This window comes from Bos grunniens, chromosome 14 (genome assembly GCF_055505025.1).
Source record: "Bos grunniens cultivar Pamir isolate PY7600 chromosome 14, Bosgru_T2T1.0, whole genome shotgun sequence".
Lineage (NCBI taxonomy): Eukaryota > Metazoa > Chordata > Mammalia > Artiodactyla > Bovidae > Bos > Bos grunniens.
In genome coordinates, this window is record NC_141178.1 from 67818991 (window position 1) to 67827027 (window position 8037).

The following is an 8037-nucleotide window of genomic DNA, read 5'->3' on the forward strand; positions in this document are numbered from 1 at the left end:
TACGGCCAGTATCCTTCTTTTCTCCATCCTGAATCCCCTCTGGGTATGCCAGTTGAGAGCAGCTACAGTGGCTGCTGGCTGCAAAATCCTTTATTTTCTGAATGACAGGAGACATTTGTCATCCACAGCAATAACCTTGAGCAGCAGGGCCCTGAGGGTAAGATGGGTTCTTTCCTGGCAAGAGTCCAGGGTTGACATCCTAGGCAGATCCCACTGTCTTCTCTAATGTGGAGGGAATTGAGAACCCAAAGGTGAAATGCGATGGGCCACTGATCAGGGACAGCTCAGCCCTGTCTGGGAGGCCAAGAGCACAGGTTCTGGAGCCCCCCTGCCTGGATGCACATTGATTCTACCCTTACTAGCTGTGTGACTTTAGGGAAGTGATTTAACCTCTCTGTTCTTCATTTTCCCTGGCTGTAAATTGAAGCCAAACTACCTCCCCTATTGAGTGGCTGTAAGGGTGGAATGAGTTAATACATGGAAATACTTGGAGTCATGCTTAGCACAGAGCAAGGGCTCTGTAATTGTTTTACACTCCCTGGTTAGCTGAAATGTCTCTTTCGTGAGCCCACCTAATGGGACTTGCAATGTTCTGTTTGTTAATCTTGTTTCCCCATGAGACCATCTCTGTGTTCCCAGTGCCTAGCAGCAGAGGGCTGGATATGTACCTGGTACTTATTGATATTATTATTTTCATTAGGAAGGATGAGAGTGCTCAGTGATGAGCTGACACGAGCTAGATGCTTGCAGGCCAGTGTCACAGAAATTAGATCCGAGTCAGCAAGCTCTGTGGTCAGTCCAGGAATGCCTGATCCCAGGCCTGGAGTCACGCAAATTGCATCAGTGGGGGAGAATTACTTAGCATTTGTGCTGTGCAAGGGGCCAAATGTGTGTACACTCTTCACTCATGCCCATGGTGTTGGAAAGATGGGTGGGTGATAATTCATCATTGGAAAGAAAACATTCTCATTGCCAGTCAATCACTGAACCCTCAGACTTTTATGATTCTCATCAAACTCTCTTTCTGTCCACGCTGACTCAGGCAGAGAGGAAGCTTCCAGACTCGCAGAGTGGAGCATCTGTCAGAAAAACAAGCTTTCCTCTTGCTAAAACTGGCATTAATGCATTTTATGCAATTGAAATAGTGTCTTTTTTTTTTTTTTTTTTTTTTTACCAAATTCTAAGTCACTGAGGAGGGGATGACAGAGGATGAGATGGTTGGATGGCATCACCGACTCAATGGACATGGGTTTGGGTAGACTCCGGCAGTTGGTGATGGACAGGGAGGCCTGGCGTGCTGCGGTTCATGGGGTTGCAAAGAGTCGGACACGACTGAGCAACTGAACTGACTGAACTGAAAGTCACTGAGGAGTCCCTTTTTTTGAGAAGGTGAGAAACTGCACCTCCTTCCATAGGTACATTTTCATATTAAGTTTTTTTTTTTTTTGATGTCTGATCTTATTTATTTGTTACTCTTAGAACATCTCATTTTTGACTGGACTCAGAAGTAGAAGCTCTCAGAGAGGACAGCCTCCATCTCTTGGCAATCTGTTCCTGCTGTTTTTCTTTGGCCTCTTTCACTCTCTTGGCCAAAAGTTTAGCATATTCTGCAGCCTCTTCTTTATTTTTCTTAGTACGCTGTTTCTTCAGCGCAATATGCCGGTGTTTGTGTTGCAGAACTCGTGGAGTCACGAGCCGCTGAATCTTGGGTGCTTTAGTCCTAGGTTTCTTACCGTCTTTATTTAGGGGCTTTCGCACAACACATTGGCCGACATCGTCTTCTTTAGAGAGATTGAAAAGTTTGCGGATTCTGCTAGCTCTTTTGGGACCCAGGCGACGAGGGACTGTAGTATCAGTGAGTCCAGAAATATCCTTCTCCCCTTTTTTCACGATGACCAAATTGAGAACACTCAGATTGGCATCCACAATGCAACCCTGTACAGATTTGTGCTTTCTCTCTCCAGTCCTCCTTGGTCCGTAACAGGAATGCCCCTTACTCAGTAGCAGGCGAACTCGGCCATGGGTCAAGACACCCTGCTTCATGGGGAAACCCTGCTTATCATTCCCGCCACTGATTCAGACCACATAACCCTTCCATTCTTCACCCAGATTATCAGCAGCAACTTCTGTGGCCATAAGCTTCTGGTAGAAGGTATGAAGTTTTCGTTCATCGTCCACTTCAATGAGCTTCTGGCAGCCCGTGGCCGGGAAAGAGATGTTCAGCTTCATTCTGAAGTGGCCGACAGCCTCCGAGGCGCCACGAAAAAGAGCCATATTAAGTTTTAATTTAGCAAATGCTCATATGGCACTGTTCTGCCAGGCACTGTAAGTACTTTATAACTATTAGCTCATTCGAACCTTCAAAAGACCTATGGAGGCAGGTAGCATGTCCCCATTTTATAGATGAGAAAACCAAGGCACAGAGAGGTAATTAATTGTCCAAAACCCACAGCTGCTATCACAGAGTCAAGGGTCTATTAGCTTGGCTCCAGAATCTGCATTATATCCCTAGGCTGTGTCGTTTCGTTTAATTCTTGCAATCCTCATGTAAGTCTGCAACCATCCTGCAGGTAACTTCCTCAGAGGACAATGAGGCTCTGAGAAGTTAACTTGGCTCAAGGTCAAGTGACAGAGCTACAGTAGGAATTCACTTTTGTCTGATTCCAAAGTGACCGAAGGCTGAACTGACCGCTCAGTCTATGGAGGAAGAATGTTCAACCCTCATAGGCGCTGACACCATGGATGCTTTCCTTACATGTCCTGTGGACGGCCAGGAACTCCCGCTGTTTGAATTCTCCTTTCTCTTTTTCTGTTTTCTTTCTTTGCTTCCACTTGTCACAGTGGAACTGACAGTTGAACCTTGGACGGGGGTGCTGATAGTCAAGAACACCTTTGCCTTGCCATTCACTGCAACGAGAGTGTTGCTGATATCTTCCTCTCGGTTCCCCAAGGACATTGATGTACTGGTGGCTCCTTGAGGAACAGGAAGAGCCCTGCAGAAGTTAGGAAGAAGATGGTGGTGCTGACCACGAGTCTGCCTCTGGTTTGCAGGGCAAGTTGGACAAGTTACTTAATTTCTCTGATCTTCAGTGTTAGCTTTTAGAATTGGTTAAGATTTAGGGTTGGTTGATTAGATTTTTTAAATTAATTACTATTATTATTTTTTTTGACCAAGTGTGGGGCTTACAGAATCTTAGTTCCTGGACCAGGGATAGAACCCAGGCCCACAGCAGTAAAAGTGCTGGGTCCTAACCACTGGACCACCAGGGAATTCCCTAATTTAGTTTTTGTTTTTTTGTTTTTTTTTTTAAGCTGAAGAATATTTAAATCATGCTGCTGCTGCTAAGTTGCGTCAGTCGTGTCCAACTCTGTGCGACCCCATAGACGGCAGCCCACCAGGCTCCCCCGTCCCTGGGATTCTCCAGGCAAGGACACTGGAGTGGGTTGCCATTTCCTTCTCCAATGCATGAAAGTGAAAAGTGAAAGTGAAATCGCTCAGTCAAAGAACACTAAAAATTGCTCTAAATACAAAATTTCATCATAGGGGCCATGGAGGGCTCTGCAGAGCTTAAGTCTGGAAATCACTAGATCAGGAAATATCAAGTTTGCACGATTACATGAAGCCAACAGGACAAGTGTATTCATTTCCTAGGACTGTGGCAACAAATGACCACAAATTTGATAACTTAAAGCAATAAAAATTTATTCTCTGACAATTCTAGACCAGGAGGTCAAGCTCAAAGTGTCGGCAGAGTTAAAGTCACTCCACAGGCTCTGGGGAAGAAACCTTCCTTGTCTCTTCTTAAACTTCTGTGGTTCTGACCCTCCTTGACTTGTGGCTGTATAACTCCAATCTTGGTTTCCATCTTCACTTGGACTCCTCCTCTGTGTTCTGTGTCTTCTGGCTCTTACAAGGACATATCATTGGATTTAGACTCCACCTGGATATATTCCAGGGTGTTCTCAATTCAAGATGCTCTACTTATATCTGCAAAAACCCTTTGCCCAAATACAGTCATATTCAGGGTTCCCAGGGATTTGGAGATGGACTTATCTTTTTGGGACCACTGCTGAACCCACTGCAATCAGTAATAACTTTTAAGCATCTACTATGTGCTAAGCATGACAAGGATACAGAGATAATTAAGACAGAAATGCTATCCCCCAAGAGCTTCTAGTCTCCTTTGACAATCTCTGCTGAATTTGAGGCCTTAGAATTGATGCTTTCCTCCCTCCTCTACTCCCTCCCTTCTTCCTTCCTTCTTTCTTTTTAAAGATGAGTTTATGAAGATATAATTTACAGACGGTAACCTTTGCCCTGTGTAGGTAAACAGCTGGGGAAATAGGCTCAGAGCAGTAGTACAATTTCCTCCAGTGTTCACAGAGAAGAGATGGCAGAGACTGGGGCTTGAACCTATGTTCTCTGCCATCAGAGTCTGCATCAGTCTCCATGGTCTCTATTTTTTCCCCTTTGTTCTTGTTGTTTAGTTGCTAAGTTGGGTCCAACTCTTTGTGACCCCATGGACTATAACCTGCCAGGCTCCTCTGTCCATGGGATTTCCCAGTCAAGAATACTGGAGTGGGTTGCCATTCCCTTCTCCAGGGGATCTTCCTGACCCAGGGATCGAACCCACATCTCCTGCATTGGCAGGTGGATTCTTGACTGCTGAGCCAGGAGGGAAGCCTACCAGAGCCACCAGGTAACTCTTCCGCTGGGTGATTCCAACTCCTTGCATGAGAAGGCTGACCAGATGTTTTCTAGCTGCTCTGAGAGCTCTGACCTTGAAAACTCCCATGGTGAAGCGGAGGGGAACACTCCTTATTCAGAGGACACTTCCTGAAATGAAAATCTCTGTGCCTCCTGGAAGCATTGCCTATCTGTGTCTTGTGCCCCGTTAAGTGGATTTACAGCTTAGGAGATCTCATTTCCATTCAACTAATCCTCACAAAATAGACAAGTGATTGAAATGATTCCTGTGGAGAAACTGCAAGCAGACGACCACGTTAATAATGATGCTCTGGGATCAGTGTGAGAATGGCTGACTCGATCCCTCTGCACCTCCTCGTGCTCACTGCTTCCCAGCTAATTACAGGAGAAAAATAAGGGCTGTCTATCAAGCACAAAGTTTGTCAAAAGACTTAAAAAAATTGCAGGCTTCCTTGGCGGCTCAGTCGTAAAAAGTCTGCCTGCCAATGCAGGAGACAAGGGTTCCATCTCGGGTCTAGGAAGATCCCACATGCCGCAGAGCAGCTAAATCTGCAAGCCACAGCTGTTGAGCCCGCACGCTCTGGAGCCCGAGCTCCACAACAAGAGAAACCACCACAGTGAGAAGCCTGTGCACTGCAACTAGAGACTCGTCTCCACACTCCACTCTCTGCACGACTGAAGTCTGTGCAGTAATGAAGACCCAGCACAGCCAAAAATACATATATAAATAATTAAAAATTATTTTAAAAGCTATTAAGAATAATATTTGAAATATGGTCTCTCATTCACTACCATTGATGATGATGTCCTTGAGTGAATATCGTGTGTTGACATTCCTCATGAAAGTGTGAAGACATTGCTACTGGCAAAACATTTAAAACCTTTTTTCAGCCGGTGAAAGCCATGATACATGAAACCCAGTGCTTTACAAAATTTGATTAAATGTGATAATTTTAAATTTGTTGCTTAATAGTGAAGGTAAAAGGTCATCATCCATTGGTCAAAGCCTTGGTCATCTTGCTATGGTGAAATGGCTGAAGAAATATCTGAAAACTATAGAGTTACACATTATAATGGATTCTTGGTCATTAAATATTACTGGAAGATGCATAAGACCTGTTGCTGAAGAGGTGAAGAAAACAAATAATTCAGTGTGTGAGGTTTGCTATACACATTGTAATTTGGAAAGTACTAATGTTTGACTGCAGCTATGAAATTAAAAGACGCTTACTCTTTGGAAGGAAAGTTATGACCAACCTAGATAGCATATTCAAAAGCAGAGACAATTACTTTGCCAACAAAGGTCCATCTAGTCAAGACTATAGTTTTTCCAGTGGTCATGTATGGATGTGAGAGTTGGACTGTGAAGAAAGCTGAGCACCGAAGAATTGATGCTTTTGAACTGTGGTGTTGGAAAACACTCTTGAGAGTCCCTTGGACTGCAAGGAGATCCAACCAGTCCATCCTAAAGGAGATCAGCCCTGGGTGTTCTTTGGAAGGAATGATGCTAAAGCTGAAATGCCAGTACTTTGGCCACCTCATGCGAAGAGTTGACTCATTGGAAAAGACCCTGATGCTGGGAGGGATTGGGGGCAAGAGGAGAAGGGGACGACAGAGGATGAGATGGCTGGATGGCATCACTGACTCGATGGACGTGAGTCTGGGTGAACTCCGGGAGTTGGTGATGGACAGGGAGGCCTGGTGTGCTGCGATTCATGGGGTCCCAAAGAGTCGGACACGACTGAGTGACTGAACTGAACTGAACTGAATGTTTCCAACATATGTTGTTTCTAGAGTCTTCAATTCAGTAATGAAAGGCATTGGAGGACTCTTTTTCATAAGCTCTTAAAGAGGTATCAGAAAAAAAATATATAGTCTCAATAGTATGAGTTTCTTAACAAAAGCAGTGTTTTAGGTATTTATGTTGACTGGAATGAAAACAAATAGGTAAGTTCCAGCTGCTAGTACTGAATGTGAAGTTTACTGCAACATTGTCCATAGTAAGCTATTGAAACCAGGAGGTTAAAGTCGCAAAACACAGAGTAGAGTGGGATTTCACTGGTGTAAATCATTGTTGGGCTTCCCTGGCGGCTCAGTGGTAAAGAATCCACCTGCCAAGCTGGAGATGTGGATTCTATCCCTGAGTCGGGAAGATCCCCTAGAGAAGGGAGTGGCAACCCACTCCAGTATTCTTGCCTGGAGAATTCCATGGACAGAGGAGCCTGGCAGATGACAGTCCATGGGGTCACAAAGAGTCGGACATGACTTAGCGACCAAACAGCAGCAGCAGCAGATCATTGTACAGAGGCAAGATGTTTAAAGTATGGCAGAATCTTTGAAATACTTTGCAATTAGATAGGAAGTGCACCTGAAAATATTTTGTTCAAGTAGAGATTCTCTCACTCTCTTTTGGCAAAGTCATTTCAAACTGTGAGTGAATATAAAATCAAGGGTTCCAAATTATTTGATCTTTTCAAGGTTGACAAGTGACTGTCGGGAGTAAGCTATAATAGATACATTTGAAGAAACTGAAGTATGCACATAAGTTGTCCCTGCAGGGTAAGTATATAATTTAATAATGAAGGAGACAGTAAATGCCGTTCAAGAAAATCCTTATAAACCACAATGAGATACCATCATACATGTATCGAAATGGCTGGAACGAAAGAGACAGTACCAAGAAAGGGTGGGAATAGAACACCCAGAACTTCCACAGGGTAAGGAATGCAAATTCATGCAACCCGTCCCAGCAACTGTTTGGCAGTATCTAATATTTGACAGAACAAAAAACAGAAGCAAAGTAAACCCAGTGACCCAGCAATTCCACTCTAGGGACGTACCCAACAGAAATGCAAACAAGTGTTTACCAAAAGATGGTTCTGAGTGTAAACAGCAGCATTTCCCCTAATAGTCGAACACTGGGATTTACCCCAGGGCCCACCAAAAACAATGTGAATAAACTCCCTGCTGTGTATTCACACAAGACAATACTACATGTGACAAAAATGAATGACCGAGACAACTTCAGTTCCATGGATGAATCTCACAAATGAGATTTTGAGCAAAAGGTGCCAGACACATAGAAAGGTGCCTTCTGGTGGATTCCACTAATAAGAGGTTAAATAAAACACACACGGAACTAACCTGAAAGTTAAGAGTGGTTACCCTTGAGGGTGGGAGAAAATAACTGGAAAACGCACAAAGAGGGCTGCAGATAATGTCCTGTTTCTTGATCTCGGTCTGTAACTGGCTGTGCTCACTTTGTAAAACTACCTTGATCTGGACACTTATGTAGATTTTCCTGTATGCATATTATTTTTGACTAAAAA

At 44.1% G+C, this 8037-nt stretch overlaps 1 pseudogene; it reads right to left on the reverse strand.

The window, feature by feature from the left end:
- Positions 1-1440: 1440 nt before the first annotated feature.
- Positions 1441-2266, reverse strand: LOC147359611 (small ribosomal subunit protein eS6 pseudogene; annotated as a pseudogene).
- Between the last annotated feature and the right edge of the window lie 5771 nt (positions 2267-8037).